Source organism: Diabrotica undecimpunctata, chromosome 7 (assembly GCF_040954645.1).
Source record: "Diabrotica undecimpunctata isolate CICGRU chromosome 7, icDiaUnde3, whole genome shotgun sequence".
NCBI classification, from domain to species: domain Eukaryota; kingdom Metazoa; phylum Arthropoda; class Insecta; order Coleoptera; family Chrysomelidae; genus Diabrotica; species Diabrotica undecimpunctata.
Window position 1 is genome coordinate 132,706,638 of NC_092809.1, and position 19,245 is coordinate 132,725,882.

The window sequence follows — 19,245 nt, forward strand, 5'->3', positions numbered from 1 at the left end:
TTTTTTTATCTTAAAACTTTTTTATTGCAATCACTATACAAAATATAATAAAATTATATCAAATAAATTGCTACGTTGTAATTTATATTTGAATTGTATTGATTTGGAATTAACTGTTTAAGGATTCCATTTGATGTTTGTTTAGGCTATATTGTATTTTCTGGGACATAATGGAGTCCTCTCTTTAATGAGGGATCCTTTTCACCAATTAAATACGCTAGTTATCCAAAATTTTAACTGTCATTAAGGCTGTTCCAGAACAGATTACTAAATGGTATTATTGTGACTTTCCAGTGTGCCTTGTTGATTATTATTTTTCTTATTTTTTATAGAGTGTTCTGAAGCTATTATAGTTCTTGCGGCATCTTAATACAATTTACTATTCTTATTGAGAATAAGCAAGACTTTTATTTTAAAATAACATTGTTTTGACGTTTCGATTTCCACTTCGGAATTCGGTTTTCTGTGAAGTTCAGTCAGAACTTAAAATATCAACAGAGTAGGTAGCGGCATAATTTTAAATTGGATAAAGAAAAGTCGGCAGTGTTCTAGATAACTAACCCCTGCTAAAATCCTGATTTCTCTTTTATGCATTCTAAAAATTTGAAGTGCATTTGTTCAATTGCCCCATATAATTAATCGAGAGTTTAGGTGAGAGTAGAATAAAGAAAAATATTTTATTTTTAATGTTTCAAAGTTGACAATCCTTGCTAGTTGGCGAATAACAAATAATGAACTTGATAGCTTTTTCTTCAGTTGTGAGATATGAGCCTACCAGTTCAGTCGATTATCTATGGTTATTCCCAATAGTTTAACAGTCTCGTTGTTATCTGTATCATTATGTAAATTACTTGCAGATATAACCAAATTTTGCGTTTTATTGGAGTTAAGACATTTTTTTAAATCATCATTATTTTTTCCTGTTATAACGTATGTCGTATCATCTGCGAATTGTATGGATTTGTACGGAGATACGAATTTAGGCAAATCGTTGACATAAATAATAAACAAAAGAGGTCCTAAGACCGAACCTTGTGGGACTCCATGTTTTACGAATAGAAAATCGGGTAGATGACCTTGAGATACCGCCTGGTGTCTGCCACATAGATAAGAAGTTATAAGCTTAAAAGGGATACCTCTGATTCCATAGTAATTTAATTTGTGGAGCAAAATGTCATTATGAACCACAGTCAAAAGCCTTCGACAAGTCACAAAGAGAAATTTTTATGGGATTGCCGCGTTCAAGCACCTCAATCACCATGCTCACAACATTAAATATCGCGTTCGTAATAGAACGAGCACTTCTGAATCCATATTGTGAGTTGCTAAAGTAATTATGGGACTCGAAATAGGAATAAAATTGTTGTTTGATAACCTTTTCAATTACTTTCCTTAAAATAGAAACAATGCTTATGGGTCTGTAATTGAAAGTTTTTGACGAATCACCTTTTTTGTAGACAGGTAGTACTTCTGAGTATTTTAGTACTTCCGAAAACACTCCAGTCGATAGAATTAAATGATAAGATGAGTGAAAATGTTAAAATTATTTGGTAAGTTTCTTTTAAAATTTTGCTATTAATTTCGTTAACGTCCCTACAATTAGAATTACTAAAAGACTGAATTATTTGAGAGACCTCTTTTCAACAACGAGACGAAAAAAGAACTTGCTCTCAGAAGGATAATTTCTATAATTGAAGAGGACATCAATATTAATAGTGGGAAGAGATGTAATTATATTCTCTGCAATGGTAGTAAAACATTGATGTATTTCGTCTGGAAGGATCAGGTTGTACCGAAGTGGATCTTGTATTGTTTCTTTCGAAATTTATTATTTTCCAGCAGTCTCTAGGTTTATTATTTGAATTAATAATAAAATCACAGCAAGTTTACTTTTTAGCATTTTGGAATTGCTGATTCCATTCAAGTTTTTGTTGTTTATATACTTATGTTGTTTATATATTGTTTATATAAGTCCGAATCCTTATTGGCATCTGCAATGTGTTTAATAAGAAAAAGATTAGATCTGTAAGACCTTAATTGATCAATTAACCATTACACAGGTGTTTTTTCAGCAACTTGTCGTACTTTTTTTAGCGGAACATGCTTTGATATTAAATTGTTAGACCTTAATTCATCATTAAACCATTACACAGGTGTTTTTTCAGCAATTTGTCGTACTTTTTTTAGTGGAAAATGCTTTGACATTAAGTTGTTATAGTCCAGTCGTCGGAGAGTTGTTCCGTAAAAATCATACGAATAAGCTGAATTTTGCAGAGAATTAATTATATTTTTTTAATTAATTGCAATATGAGGGTGGATTCATATAAAACTAGCCTTTGCTAGAAAAAAACAAGTTTTTTGGAATTTATTTCGATTTATTTCTCAACATAGTCCCCTTTTAGCTCGATACACTTAGTAAGACGATGTTCCAATTTTTTTATCCCATCCGAATAATACTTTTGCTGGAGCTCTTTAAAATAGGCCGAAGTTTCAGCGACGACTTCATCATTTGTTGCGAAACGGCGTCCTCCGACCCATTTTTTTAGAAGATCTAGGGAATACGGTGGGTGTTCAACCAATTCATAGCCCAATTCGTGTAATTTTGCTATGGCGACGGCCGATTGATTGTTTTTCCTTCTTCCAAGTAGTCGACGTGGATGATGCCCTTCGCATCCCAGAAAACAGTCGCCATCACTTTGCCGGCCGAATGTGCACTATTTGCCTTCTTCGGCGGCCCTTCGCCACTGTTTCGACTGTTCTTTGGTTTCCTGTGTGTAATAATGTACCCAGGTTTCATCAACGGTGATAAATCGGCGAAAAAAACCTTCGGATCTGCCGTATCATCGTCAAAAGCGTCTCCGAAGTGGTCACACGTTTTTGCATTTGATGGATTGTCAGCAAACGCGGCACCAATCGCGCAGATAGCTTTTTCATGTCCAAATAATGGTGAATGATGTTGTGTACGCGTTCGTAGGAAATGTTTAGGACCTCTATTAACTCGCGGAGCTTAATTAGACGACCTGCCATAATCATGTCATGGACTTTTTTTATCATTTCCGGCGTGGTGACTTTTTGACAAAATTTTACTATTGCTAACGAAGGTGCAACCTTACCATAAACTTCGTCCAGGTCGGCTTTGATTTGCACATTCGCTTTACCCTTTTTGTGGAGGAACTTAATCACCGAACGATACTCGACTTGTTCCATTTCTCCGAAAACAAAAAATTTGCTTGCTTTTGACAGCTGTAAAAACCAAACTAATTGTTTTTAAAACTTAAAATTTTGACAGACGTCATGTCATGAATGGCAAATAATGTCAACACCGAAACCAATTCGGTAACAAGTAGCGCCATCTATTAAAGGCTACTTTAATATCAATCTATCCTTGTATTAAGAGATCCTTTTCTTTACATTAGAGTTCCACCTACAATCACTTTTATTGCCGCTCCACACTACTAGACCATTTCTGATTTCTGCCGATGCATTTGACGACACTTCAATTCGCCGTATTTTGGTTTACTAGAAAACGGATTCCGAGCAAATTTGTACCTGCTGGCTTGGTTTCAACATCTGTGAGTTTTGACTAGTTTATTGACTATTTTTTGCGTTTATCACATTATAATATAAATTTTACATACAGTATCGTTATTGAGAATACAATTTTTAGTTTTTTGAGTATATTACGTTGTATGATTTAGTCATGCAAAAATCACGTATTGTCAATTTTTTAAGTATGTTACCAGGTATAACGTGTAAGTTTATAAATTAATTTTAAAATAAACCAAATTAAGACCTTATCTCGGTTCCAGGTGACAGAATTAGATCTTTTTAGTTATGATTTTTTTGTGTTGGGAAACTTTAATCATCAACCGAATTAATTAAGGTTTTATGTTTTACATTTTTATTAATTTAAAGGCTGCAACCTGTTTTAATTCTAAGATTATTGATGAAAATATGGTCATATGTAAATTTTTTGTTGAGTATGTAATATCTACATATTCTCTAATGATTAAAGTTAGCATGTATATATATATATATATATATATATATATATATAATATATATTTAATATATATATATATATATATATATATATATATATATATATATATATATATATATATATAATTTCTTCTTGGTCATTTAATAAAACTGTTTTTGATTCTTATTATTTTATTTAAATAATAATATTTTTAAGACGATATAACTTTTTTGAAGATTTTTGAATATAACATCATTCAGTTTATGTCTATTCAGTTAGTTTATTCCACCATCTACTAGTTTTAGCTTTTTTGTTTCACATGGAATGGTGGATAGTTAAAAACTATTCTTATATATCTATATCTACAGGGTGCTTCAAAAAAGGTACCCCGTCTCTGGGGTAGGTAAAAACCTGAAAAATAATTGGGGTTTGCTTAGTAAAAAGTTTTTGTAACGCCATCCGTTTTCAAGATATAGGGCGTTGAAGAAAAAAAATTTTTACGCATTTTTTAAGATTTTGCCGAAACTACTGGCAACATTGTAATGAAATTTTATACGAATATGTTTTGGAAGCTGATACATCCCATGACTTTGTTTTTATATCTGATTTTAATAGAGGGCGCTAGTTACACGGATCGTACTAAGTATTAGTCAATATAACTTTTTTAAGAGTAATTATTAATCAAAATTTCAAATAAACTTAAACATCATTCAATTTTACACGAAAAAGGTACTCTTGGTAAAACTCAATACTGTGTACCGTTTTCGGGATATTTTGATTTGAAAATTATGATGTAATAATTGATGCTGGTAGTAATGATAAAGTTCTAATAGGTATACCTCTATTTTCTCCAAGTGTGCCATGGAAATCTGACATTTATTGATTGTTATGACGATAAATCAACAATAATTAGATTTTTGAAACCTTGTTATTTGTAAAATCAAATCAAAATGTACTCAAATGTTGAATACACTTACATGTTATTAACCTTGGGCGAATGTTTAGGATGTTCTAGTGCAGCTGTGACACATTATGCAGAAAAGTTTCCTAGAAGAAACTTACCAAGTAAAAAAACATTTAGAACCGTTGAACGACGTTGTCGAGAAACTGGAAATGTGAGACCAAATAAAATAAATTCTGGTAGACCAAGAACAACAAGAACAATTAATAAAGAAAATAATATTTTAAATTTACTTGATCAAGATCCAACAGTTAGCGTAAGGAATATAGCAAGACAAACAAATACTTCTTCTTCAAGTACTTGGCGGATACTGAAAGAACAGCAATTACATCCTTATTATTATAGACAATCCAAATTTTTTAAAATGCATTTTTTTTACGGACGAGGCCACCTTTACGTGACAAGGTATGTTTAACTCCCATAATGCACACTACTGGTGTGATGAGAATCCAGGAGTCAAAAGGGTATCACATTACCAACACTCATTTAAAGTTAATGTTTGGGCAGCAACTTTAGGTAACAAATTAATAGGTTATCACATTCTACCTGGAAATTTAAATGATGATATGTGTCTTGATTTTTGAAACAATTCCTTATTTGAGATATTAGAAGATTTAACGCTAAATGAGCGAAGATCTTTATTTTTTATGCACGATGGAGCTCCACCACACTTTGATAGAAGGTGTCGTAATTGGTTGAGTAATCATTTTCCGAATCGATGGATTGGTAGAGGTGCAGAAGCTCCGATTCATTGGCCTCCTCGGTCATGCGATTTGAACCCTTTGGACTACGCAGTTTGGTCGTATATTAAGGAAAAAGTCTATGCTACAGAGGTAAATTCACGCCAAGAATTGGAAGAAAGAATTCAACGTCAATTTAATGACATCATAGCTGATCCCCTACCGTTTAGAAGGTTAATAGAATCTTATTACTTCTTAATAGAATCTATTAGACTTCTGTATTCGCGAAAACAGAGGGCATTTTGAACACTTACTCTAATCGAATTTTAGTTTATGTTCTTAGTCATTAATTTAATTTTCTTGTGAGTTTTTTTTAATTACTAACTATTTTATACCAGCATCAATTAATTATTACTTCATAATTTTCAAATCAAAATATTCCGAAAACGGTACACAGTATCGAGTTTTACCAAGAGTACCTTTTTCGTGTAAAATTGAATGATGTTTGAGTTTACTTGAAATTTCGAATAATAATTATACTCTTAAAAAAGTTATATTGACAAATACTTAGTACGATCCGTGTAACTAGCGCCCTCTATGAGAATCAGATATAAAAACAAATTCATGGGATGTACGAGCTTCCAAAACATATTCGTATACAATTTCATTACAATGTTGCCAGTAGTTTCGGCAAAATCGTAAAAAATGCGTAAAAATTTTTTTTCTTCAACCCTTTGTATCTTGAAAACGGATGGCGTTACAAAAATTTTTTACTAAGCAAACCCCAAATATTTTTCAGTTTTTTACCTACCCTAGAGACGGGGTTAACTTTTTTTGAAACACCCTGTATATATATATATATATATATATATATATATATATATATATATATATATATATATATATATATAATTATGCACAGATATCAAAGTGAGGTCCTGACAATACACGCACTTAGTGAGGACCGGTAGAAAACGTAGACATAATCGATTCAAATCTTCATAGTGACCTTGACAAGTAAATAGCAATTAAAAAATGAGCAATATACACAAAAAAAATTACGTGTATGTGTCCCGTATTGTTCAAGTATATTGCCACCCAAGTGAGGCCATTATACGCAGCTGTTAAAGTGAGACTGTATATATTTTTTAGTTATGCACACAAAGTGAGGACAACTTTACGTGTATATTTCCTTACAGCTCATCAAGTGAGGACCCTACAGTGTTGTCGATAAATATGAGATTAGTGGTTTCTACCGCCTTTTTCTGTATAACACAGTAAGAATTATTGTTTAGATGTTTCAGTATAACTTGTAGTTATAAGAAGGATTTCGCTTTGTTCTTGATCGTACTGTTTGTTAATTTTATAACATTTTAGTACCTAAGCATCATATCACGGTAGACTTGTCGGAGACTAGCTCAAAGAAATAGTTTTATATTTTTCAATAATTTACATTAAAGATGGATAGGAAATCAAGAATTTTGAAAATGGCATTAGTTGAGAAAAATAATAATCAAAATGGAGGATACAGTGATAGTTCAGGAATGCGAAATTTATATTGCAATATTATGTGTTACAATGTGGGCCAAGGAAAACAGTCCACTTCGATATTTGGCAGTATTTATTATATTTTAAGGAAATAACGAAACAGGTCGATTTTTGATCTAAGGCGGACACATTTTTACAGTACATACATCTGTCATTTGTCAAACCCCACTGTTCCACTTCCTTCTCCTCTTATTTTTAAATAGGGAATAGGGGTTGTCTGCATTTGCTTTTGTACACTTTTTCATTGTCGCTTTTAATGCTCTATTAAACCGTTATAAAAAATTTTATATTCGACCTTTTGTCTTTTTGAAACCATCATCAACTTTATTGTTAGACAACGTTTCGACTTCATAAAACCATCTTTAGTGAAATTAAATGGAAAAATAATACACAGGGTGAGTCTGTTTTTTTGAAGTATGATTTTACACTAGACCTCATTTAGCGAAAAAAATTTCATATAAACAAAGGTCGTAAAATGCTTTGTTTCTGAGATACGGGGTGATAAAATATAAATCATTTTTTTAGTTTTTCGCAAATATCTCAAAAATAGTATTTACAATTGACTTCTAATTTTACAGTTATTAAAGGGCCATTCAAACTTATCGAAAACATAAATAAACTCATAACATTATCAATCAGTGACGTGCACTGAGGTTAATAGTTGCACTATTTTAAATAGAACTCCTAGGCCACTGCATATTTGGCAACATTTCTATAAATCTCCATGAAAAGTTCCTGTTGTTAAAATATCGTATCTTTTTAGTTTTTGAGAAAAACAGCAGTTAATCATTCTTTGCAGTGTTTTTTTTTAATGCTAAAATTTATCGTTTTTAATATTGGCTGTTGATAGAAGTTAATAGTAAAAATCATAATATTCTTATTGATGAATAATAACATTTTGTACAAAATTTAATATTTTTAATATTATTTTTACTATGAACTTTTACCAACAGCAAATATTAAAAAAGATAAATTTTTACATTTAAAAAAATATCTGCAAAGAACGATTAACTGCTGTTTTTCTCAAAAACTAAAAGAGATACGACATTTTTACAACAGGCATTTTTTATGTAAAATTGATTGAGAATTTAATTTTATATCTAATTTAATAAAATTTAGAAATGTTGCCAAATATGCAGTGGCGTAGAAGTTCTATTTAAAATTGTGCAACTAGTAACCCCAATGTACACCACTGATTGATAATAAGATGAGTTTATTTGTATTTTAGACAAGTTTGGATGCCGCTTTAATAATTGTAAAATTGGTCAATTGTAGATACCATTTTTGAGATATATGCAAAAAACTAAAAAAATATTTATACTTTATGACCCTGTATCTCAGAAAAAAAGCATTATACAACCTATGTTTATATAAACTTTTTTTCACTAAATAAGGTCTACTATAAAGTCCTTATAGCCATAAAGTGTTATGGCGTCGAAACGTTGTCTAGCAATAAAGTGTTATATATCGTTGAATTTCTAATAAAAAGATAATATCAAATCTGCAGAAAACTGAATTTAGTACTATGGGAAAAATGTAGTTGATGATGGTTCCAAAAAGACGAAACGTCGGATATAAAATTTTTTATAACGGTTTAATAGAGCATTAAAAGCGACAATGAAAAAGTGTTATTAATTTTGTTCTTAGTCTGTTAATAACTCCAAAAATAAATAAAAACCGAATTGCTAAATTTTGGTTTTTTGCGAATTTTTTCAAAACGGCTTAAGATATCCTAGATTTTTTAGTGTCAAATTATTGCGCTTTTGATTACGCAACTTTGCCCCAGTTTACCCTTCTCCCTATGTTTTACCGTTTACGAGATCCCCATACTTTGCATCTAATTTGACTCACCCTGTACAATACAATTAACTTTTTGCATAAATATTTTACAAGTTTCTAAAATGCTTAATGTTTATTATTTATCAAAAACATTTTCGGTTTTTACCATTTTTTTAGGTAATGAGATCAAAAGAAAAAAGATTATGTAATAAAAAAGACTATTGATTTTTTTGCGATACAGAAGTTCTTAAATTTTCTCGACATATTACCAGACATCATGAAGCCGAGATTGAAGTTCAAGAAATTTTGTCATGTTCAGTTGGTAGTAAAAAAAGAAAAATACTTTTTAATAAACTCAGAAGCAAGGGAAATTTTCTAAAAAGTTGTACCAATGATCGTGTTGTCCCTGTGCGAAAACCTTTATTGGGAGAACTACAACGAGCAACAATATCATCCTATTTACCTTGCAAATTTTGTAAAGGTTTCTATAAAAGAAAATTTCAGGTGACAGGCATAACTTTGATTTTCTAAATAGGAAAGTACATCATGTGACACCTTATTTAAAAGCTTTTGAAATACTGATTACAAGAATGTATATTATTTTAAGCCTTTCTGAGAACACAGGCGCAAAATTTCGCTCGAAATGTTTTTAAATGCGTTCATTTTTTTCGAATCCTGAGGAAACTATTAAGTATTTTTGAAAAATTTAAACGCAGAATGAAATATTACTGTATTATCTATGATCGAAAGTCCCTGAGAACTTCTATAATATTTATTTTAATAAGTCACAGAGGTGAAAAATAGTCTGATTTTTTATTTTAAATATATCATTCAAAAGAAACTTTTTGTTTATTATAAGGGACTTTCTGCCCTCGGCAATAATGTAGTCTTTTATTCTGAGTTTAAATTTTTTTAAAATATCTACTTATTAGTTTTCTCACGATTCGAAAAAAATAAATGCGGTTAAAAAGAATTCGACCGAAATTTTGCGCCTACGCTCTCAAAAAGGATTAAAGTATTATACATTTTTGTACTATTTGAATTTATTCGACGGTCCACTGTTTTAAAATAGGTTGAACAGATGTTGCCAGTTGTATGGTCCTCACTATGTGTATCGTATGTTATTCAACAGGGCATAGAATATACATGGTTAGAAAATATACACCTAAGTCAGCGCCTCTATGCGGAAAATCTCTGAACTAAAAATTGATGTGGACCATACAAAATGAGGTCCCACTTTTTTTTGTAAAAAAACAGTTTTTGCCATCAGTACATGTCTACGAAAAAGTCTTACATTGATTGACCAAGTGAGGTCCATATACTGGACCTCACTTTGTACAGGACCTCACTTCAACCGCAGTTTCTTTTGATATGTGGCTCACTTCATACGCTGGGAGAAAATATATATATATATATATATATATATATATATATATATATATATATATATATATATATCTTATGTAAATTATCATGCACCATAAAACTAATAACACTTTTTCTGCAAAATAAATATACATAAAAACCGTTGAAGAGCAAGGAGTCATGAAACATGAAAAATCTTAGAAAAGGTCGATAGAGACAGCGATATCTACTCAGATCATTTTTTATTAGTATCAATTCAGGAAGGAAAGAAAAGGAACGAAAATTAATTTAGTATTTTCCAAAATAACATTTTCTTTGTTCGAGTCTGATCTTCGATATGGTCTTTCGTTTTGAGGTTCTAGTACAGCTGCCCAATATGATGTTATTTTTAAATTACAAAAAAGAGCAATACGGTATCTGTTTGGTCTCAGAAGAACAACATATATCAGAATATACTTCAAAAATTATCCCTTCTTTAACTTTAACCTAATAGTTTGTAAGTGTGATATTGACGATTTGTGTAAATTCAGTAAATTTTAATTTTTATTGTTATTTTTTGACTTTTTGTAAGCTTTGTTCATAAAAATGTACAATTTTTAGTGACAATAAAGTATATTTCTATTCTATTCTATCTATAATAATGTAATAGTTAAATGAACGAAACTAAACGCAAACAAAACAGCCTTAACTTAAGAAGGATAAAAAACAAATTCAATAAAAAAGTATAAGGAATCTATATCACAACAGATTAAATCGACATATGTCTTAAGTTACAACGAAAATTTATATTAATACAGAACGGAAAAACATCATAATTTGCATAGACAATGCAGCAAAGAAAGAGATTGGGATAAAGCTAACAACATAAAACAACGAAAAACTGTGAATGTAAAACGAAGAATTACAAACACGAAAGGACATGCTTATCTAAAACTCCTACACAACACGAAGCTAAAGACATATACAATTAAAAGGCAAATTATGCTAGACAGTAACACGGCAAGCTCACCAAGATCCCTGGAATAAGTTTATTGCTGATATCGAACATAATATACATGGAAGACATACATTAGCATATACAGTCATAAGATATATAAATGCAGATGTATAAACATAATCAAATGTTACCAATTGACAACCGCTACACAGCACTCTGGTAAAAATAAGAAGCAATTCAAAGTAATGACACAAATTCACACAACTTGTGTTGTCGTGTTTACAGCCCTACGATCGTAGGGCTGTAAAGAAGAAAAAGAATGGATAGGTAAATTCTTCTTCTTAAGATATCTTCTTCATTACTAAAGCTTGGCGATAATTATAGCAAATTGCTTTCTATCTTGAGCTGTTGTTGATAATGAATATATATCCACGCCAGTCCAGTCTTTTACATTCTTTAGCCAGTAGCATTTTCTTTGCCCTGGACCTCTTTTCCTTTTTCTTCCATTTTCCTTTCATTATGAGTCGTAGAAAATTTTATTTTCCTTACAGTGTCGTAGATAACTCGTTTTTCTGTTTTTAGACTGTTTAGAGTTTGTTCCTCAGCGTTCATTAAAAATCCCACATTTCAAAACACCTCAAAGGCTTCTATCCACTTCATTCTTGTAATTACAAGAGTCGATGTTTCCACTCCGTATAATGATATGAAATAAATAAATGTTTAATCGATATCGGATATTTAATGATAAGGTAGAGTTTATTAGGAATTTCTTTATTCTTTGAAAAATGGGCCTAGTATATTCTATATAAGCTGGTATTTCGAGCTTATATAGAATATCTTGTCAAGATCGTTTGTTATCCAGCAACCAAGAGAAAATGGAATCTTTCTACGTGTTCTATCTAATTCTTATATATACTAATGATAAGGTAGAGTTTATTAGGAATTTCTTTATTCTTTGAAAAATGGGCCTAGTATATTCTATATAAGCTCGTATTTCAAGCTTATATAGAATATCTTGTCAAGATCGTTTGTTATCCAGCAACCAAGAGAAAATGGAATCTTTCTACGTGTTCTATCTAATTGTTATATATACTAATGATAAGGTAGAGTTTATTAGGAATTTCTTTATTCTTTGAAAAATGGCCTAGTATATTCTATATAAGCTCGTATTTCGAGCTTATATAGAATATCTTGTCAAGATCGTTTGTTATCCAGCAACCAAGAAAAAATGGAATCTTTCTACGTGTTCTATCTAATTGTTATATATACTAATATAAATGTCGGCACTTATTGTACGTATAACAGCCATTACTTTATTTTATTTTTGTTTAGTTGTAGCCCATAAGTACCTCCTTCCCTGGATATGACATTTAGAAGTTGTTGCAAGCTTTCAGCGCTATCTGTAATATTAACGGTGTCTTCTTCGTATCTGAAGTTGTTTACGTATTCCCCTTGATTTTTATTCTTTCTTCAATATTTTCGAAGGCATTTTGAAAGATCTTTTCGGAATATATATTGAATAATGGTGAAGAAAATAGACAGCCCTGACAAATTTGACGATATATGGATAATAATTATATAATTTATAAGAGATCAAAGAGCGGAGGTAAAGGAATTAACAGACCAGAAACACATCAAAAAGGAAGCGTTGACTATCTAAAGAAGTTGTATACAGAAGAAAAACACGACGTTGGAACAACAAACACCAGAAATTACCATAAATGAAGAAGTTCATATAGGCAAACATAAAGCATAAGAAAGCTTGACAACTAAAGAACAGAAAAGCTGCAGATAAAGATAAGATAGTAAATAAATTGTTAAAATATGGGGCAGCGACAATGAGGGGTCAACTGAAAACATTAATTACCAAGTTTATAAGACACAATAAAATTCTATAAGAATGGATGAAGAATTTTGAACAGGCAATGAAATAAGACACAAAGATATTCGCTACACTCATGCTATTCAATTTAATAATGGATAAAGTCATAAAGAACGCCAATAAAGGAAAAGGATATAAAATGCGGAACAGTGAAATAAAAATGCTTGGTTATGCAGACGATGCAATTTTGATATCTTTAAAAAAAAGTCAGCCTTCAAAGACTAGTCCACAGATTTAATACAAGAAGGAATTTAACATGACAATTTCAACTCTGAAAACTAGGACAACAGTAATCAGTAAAGAACCTATGAGGTGCAGACGTGATGTCAATGGAGTTAGAATTAAACAATTAATGGAAATAAAGTTAATAGGGATTACACTGACCAGCTACGAAAATGTTGAAAAAAAAAGTAAGAGATCAAGTACAAATAGATTAGCAGGAAGATTACATTATGTGATAGAAGTCTCGGCCGACCGCGGAAGAGATAGACTGACAATATTCCATACAGACAACAACCTGCCAATAAACAAGCAAAATTGCTCATATAAAGAAAAAAGAAGAATAATTTTTAAATAACAGCTGCAATCGACATTTCTAATAATGTATTTATGTACAGAAACCTTTTAAAATCACAGAACTTCTTCTTAGAGTGCCGTTGACGGAGGTTGACAATCATAATGGCTATTTTTATTTTTGAGCTTGCTGCTCTAAACAAATCAATCAATCTGCATTGATACCAATCACGTAGATTCTTCAACCATGAGTTCTGCCTTCGGCCAACAGATCTTCTTCCTTGAATCTTTCCCTGTATGATGAGTCTCAAAATTTCATATTTTGGTCCCATCACAGAACAATAACGACTAATTCAAAAAATCCCTTTCAAGATCTGTGGTACTTTGTCTGTAGTGCAGACGCTCTTCGTGATCAGTTATGGTTACTACTTTTATGAAGAGAGCTCGTTCGAATAGAAATTAAGAATGGCTCAAGTCTAAATTCTAGGCATTACTTAGTTTTTTTAGCCTTCTCCCGACAAGTGGAGCTTCACAGGGAGGGTGGATCCACCCCATCGTTTCTCTTGGGACAAGAATAGACAAGGGCTAAGCAAACAGAATCTCGATGAAGCTGAGCAAGAACTTGAAAAGGGCGGGCATGCTGACCTAGTGGAAGAGCTTGCGCAACGAGGGTTTACGTACCTGTTGTAAGGCCTCGATCCCAAAAAGTCTCTACAGCAGGCGCTAGAGCATATATGCTATATGATAGATATATGATATACTATATATGAAATATTACATTCCGCACATCATTTATTATGTAAAATAAATGATTCGTGATATACTTTTTACTTTATCAGATAATTTTACTTGATAATGACGTTTAATGTACTTTTTATAAAAGTATATATAATTTTTCGTGTATAAGCATTATTAGATGAAGTAAATTAGCTGTATAAATTGAAAATAGGCCAATAAATATTAGTTATATATATATATATATATATATATATATATATATATATATATCATATAAAAATATGTATCTCATGTTGTAATATAATATGTTATATAGAATATTATTTTAAACATGGTATATGATACGTATGATACAAGCCATATGATATACTAGTATTACGTGATATTGCCATTTCTACCTATACCTAATAAAGATTTTGAGAAATTCTACCCGTTATAAACTTTTGCGCTAGCTTATAATATAATATATATTAGTAATTTCATAGTGTACTATATTTTGTTAATACAATTTCTTTTATATATTTAGATTCACTCTCAATGTCTATATATTTGCAACCTGTATTTGATACATTAACTAAGCATGGAGTTTTGTTTGTTTAAATTAAAATATAATACATATTTTTTAAATTACCTTTAAATTACGAAAAGCCTTGTATAATATGTTGTGCTGTTTTTTTCTACTTTTAAATATATTAAAGTAAAAAGCAATGAAATGTTGTTTATATTTATTATTTGCTACCTATATAAAGAATTAAAAGGTGTGTTATTTTATTCTATAATTTTTGTATTAAATGGAAAACCTTTCCATCTTAAATTCACTTAAAATGTCATTAAATATATTCAATTAAGAGGAAAATTAAAAGGACTGTTTATACATCTCTATTACTTACATAAAAAATAAAAGGCGTGTTGTTGTCAATTCCCATTTTGTTGTTTTCAAATATGTCCACTGTCTAATGCAGATATTTCACAAAAGTTTCCGTTTTCCGAGTGTCAATACACATGTAAACAATAGGGGAAACCATATTTTTAATGTTACAATTCAGCCCCCACTAGCTGTCTACACTAATCTTTGATAAATACACGGTCCATAGCTTTCGCACATAACATAGTCATTCGTTTGACATACTCGCATGTCTTATTCAAATGCGTATGTTTTACAAACGGGTTCCGAGACTCGCTGTCCTTATTGGAAATGTCTATTACTACGATTTGTATACCGGCTATTTTGCTAAATAAGGGACCACGGATCGAGGTTGAAAAGGGTCTAGGAGGTTTATAAAATCACCGCCGAGGGCGTGTCTGAGCCAACAAAAATCGTTACTATACGCGCAGGAGTTGTGGAATTGGGTGTTACATTTTTATTGTTAGCAGAGCTTCGACTTTATTTTACATTTAAATTTATATATATATATATATATATATATATATATATATATATATATATATATATATATATATATATATAATATATAATATATCAAATATTAAAGTATTCTTTTTAAAGTAAACTCTATATAGACTTTTGTCAATCAATCAATGTATAGTATATATGGAACATATACAAACATGTATATTGTATATATATACATATATATATATATATATATATATATATATATATATATATATATGTATATATATATAATGTATATAAGATATATAAATTAAATACGATGATAAAAATTCGAATATAAGTACGAGTGCAATATTGTCAAAAAGCAAGCTTTCTTTAAATTGCTAGAAGATTTACAATTAAGCAACGATGGTATGAACATGTTTAGAAGGGGAAAGCACTGGCAAATAGCCAAAAAATAGATTTTACAACTATAAAATCTTGTTTTTATATCTCTCTTGACTTCACTGTTTGATACACATTCTTCTGCAACATCATATATCTTAAGAGACACCATTCGTTCAAATGATGCTTTGGTTATTGTCGAATATTTTACCCTGTAAAGAAGAGCCTGTAGCTGTAGAGTTTGCATGCTATCTGCGAAGATTATTGTGTTATTAGCATATATAAAATTTTCTCTTAAAATCTGATACCTTTCTCTATCACGTTTTTGCTCAGTTAGTTGTATCTCGTGATTTTTACTGTTTGGCCATAAAAATGATGCTGATTATTCAAACATCTGTTTCATGGATGCCAGAGGTTATTAATATACGTCTCCTTCTTCTTTGAGTGCCTCTTCTATCGGAGATTGGATATCATTAGAGCGATTTTAATTTTATTTACTGCTGTTTTGAATAATTCGTTAGTGGTACAGCCAAACCACTCTCTTAAATTTCTCATTCAGGACATTCTTTTACGGCCTGGATTTCTGCGTCCTTGGATTTTTCCTTGCATTATATTTTGTAGGAATGTGTACTTTTGTCCTCTCATCAGGTGGCCAAAGTATTCAAGTTTTCTCTTTTTTATATTCAGTATAACTTCTGGATCGTTATTTATTCTGCGTATTACCTCTTCATTTGTAATTTTATCCACCCAACTTATTTTTAGTATACGGCGGTAGCACCACATCTCAAAGCTTTCAAGATTTTTAACATTAATAAACGAGTCCCTCCTATATCAATTGACCCACCTATGGAATTTGCAGTTTAAGTCGATTACTATAAACAAATTAATCCCATATTAATTAATATGGCATTTTTATTAATATTTATTAAAAACATTACCCTTATGGTTTTTTATTTATTTTCAACAATAAAAAAATCACTAAACCCTGGCTACGCATTCACTTATGGCAACATACGTTGACTTTTTTATAGTTACGTTAAATCCAGAGGTAGCTATGAAAAAATGACATCAAAACAATAATATTGTCAGTTAGTGTCAAATGTATTTTATAGTATTGTAAAGCTTTTTGCCATGGGTGGATTGTATAATGAATGGGTCGAGGTAAAGTTATCGATGAGAAAATTTGTTCAATCTTTATTAAATTTTTTAATTCTGGAAAATCCAATTTGGAACTCGCGAATATGTTGCAACTGTCACGCTATAGTGTAAAAAATATAGTCAGAAGATACAAAACTACAGGTTCGGTCGTCACAAAACCTAGAAATGTACGAAAAAGTAAAATAACCGAAGCAAATCGACGAGCAAATTATATGGAGTTAACCGTTTTATGGAGTGACGTTATTGGAAGACACGTTTCTAGATCAACATGTCACCGAGAGGCCTACAAATTAGGATTTGGTACTTACAAAGTAAGTTTTATAGTTAAAAAAATTAGTACGAATTATTAATAAATTTCATTTTATTTTAGGCTAAGGAAAAGCCACCTTTAATATTAAAACAAAAGAAAAATATACTGAGATGGTCAAAAGAGCATAAAGATTGGATTTAGTCGCAATAATGGAGTACTGAGTCCAGATTTAAAGTGTGTGTTGGAGACAGTAACAGTCGAGTCATTCGCAGGAAAAATGAAGCTTTCCATCCCGACTGTCTGAAGAGAAAAGTCAAATTTTATGCATCTGTCATGATCTGGGGCAGCATGTCGTCTAAAGGTGCGGGAAAGTTACATTTTATCGATGGGATTGTAAACACGGACAAATATTTGAATATTTTAGAAAAATCTATTTTACCGATTATGGAACCCCGTTTAACATCAGCGGAAGATTCAGGATTCTGAACATAGTCTTCCAACAGGACGGCGCAGGTGGTTATACCTCAAAAGAGAGTTTAAAATGGATTGAAGACTATGGCATACCACTTCTGGAATGGGTTTCTAATAGTCCCGACTGGTCCCCGGTAGAGATTTTGTGGCGCGATGTTTACATTAAAATTTTGTCAGAGCTTGGTAAAAACTATGACTCGAAGAATTATGGATGTCATTAAAAATAAAGGAGATGTAACTTAGTGGTAAACTTTCACATTTTTTTTTGTTAATATTACATATTCTATGCCTTTTTACGAAAGGGAAATATTTGCTTACTCGAAAAAGAGATTTAAATACCCAAATGAGCTTACGAGCCAATACATCAGCTTAAATAGATGAAAGATATTATGAAAATAAGTTCTCCTTTCCATTAAATTGAAGTGAAAACTGACATTCTTCTTCTTCGCGGCGTGGTGCCATATTAGACTTATCTGACGTTGGCGATCACCATTGCGAAGGCTTCTCAATCTTCTGCAATATGGAATAATTGTCCTGCATTTGATATGTGAGTCCATTCACGAATGTTTTTTAACCAAGAAACTTGTTTTTTTCCTACACCTCTACGGTGCTCTATTTTGCCTTTAAGGATCAGTTGTAATATTTTATATCAACTTCCCCTTACTATATGTCCCAGATAAAACATTTTTCGATGTTTCACAGTCTTTAGCAGTTCTCTATCTTTGTTGACGCTCCTTAGTACTTCTTCATTAGTTTTCCTTGTTGTCCAAGGTATCTTCAGCATTCGTCTATGAACCCACAATTCCAATGCTTCAATATTTTGTTTATGATCGATACTTTTAGCGTTCACACTTCTGCACTATACAAAAGTACGGACCAAACATAGCACTTAACCATTCTTTGTCTTAGTTCTAAACTGAGATGGTTATTGCAAAGAAATGACTTCATTTTCATAAATGTAGTTTTAGTCATTGCTATTCTAAGTTTTATTTCTATGCCTGGATCTAGTTGGTCAGTTATTACAGTTCCCAAATATGTCATTTTGTGAACTTTCTCAACTTAGACTCCGTTTAATTGAAGCTTTGCATCGGGATGTGGGTCGCGACTAAACACTAAAAATTTGGTTTTGTTTGAGTTTATTTTAATGCCCATTTCCACTCCTACCTCGTGAATACGATCTACCAGAATTTGGAGACCTTCAATATTATCTGACAGAATTACTGTATCGTCTGCATATCTA

General features: G+C 31.1%; 1 protein-coding gene across 1 annotated transcript in view; it reads right to left on the bottom strand.

Annotated features, from left to right (window-relative positions):
* Nlg4 (Neuroligin 4) overlaps positions 1 to 15,628 on the bottom strand; it is a 272,258-nt gene extending 256,630 nt beyond the window's left edge. Inside the window, exon 1 of the mRNA XM_072538248.1 lies at positions 15,276 to 15,628. The gene's annotated coding sequence lies outside the window, so the exon portion shown is untranslated. The remainder of the gene's footprint in view (positions 1 to 15,275) is intronic.
* Positions 15,629 to 19,245: the final 3,617 nt, after the last annotated feature.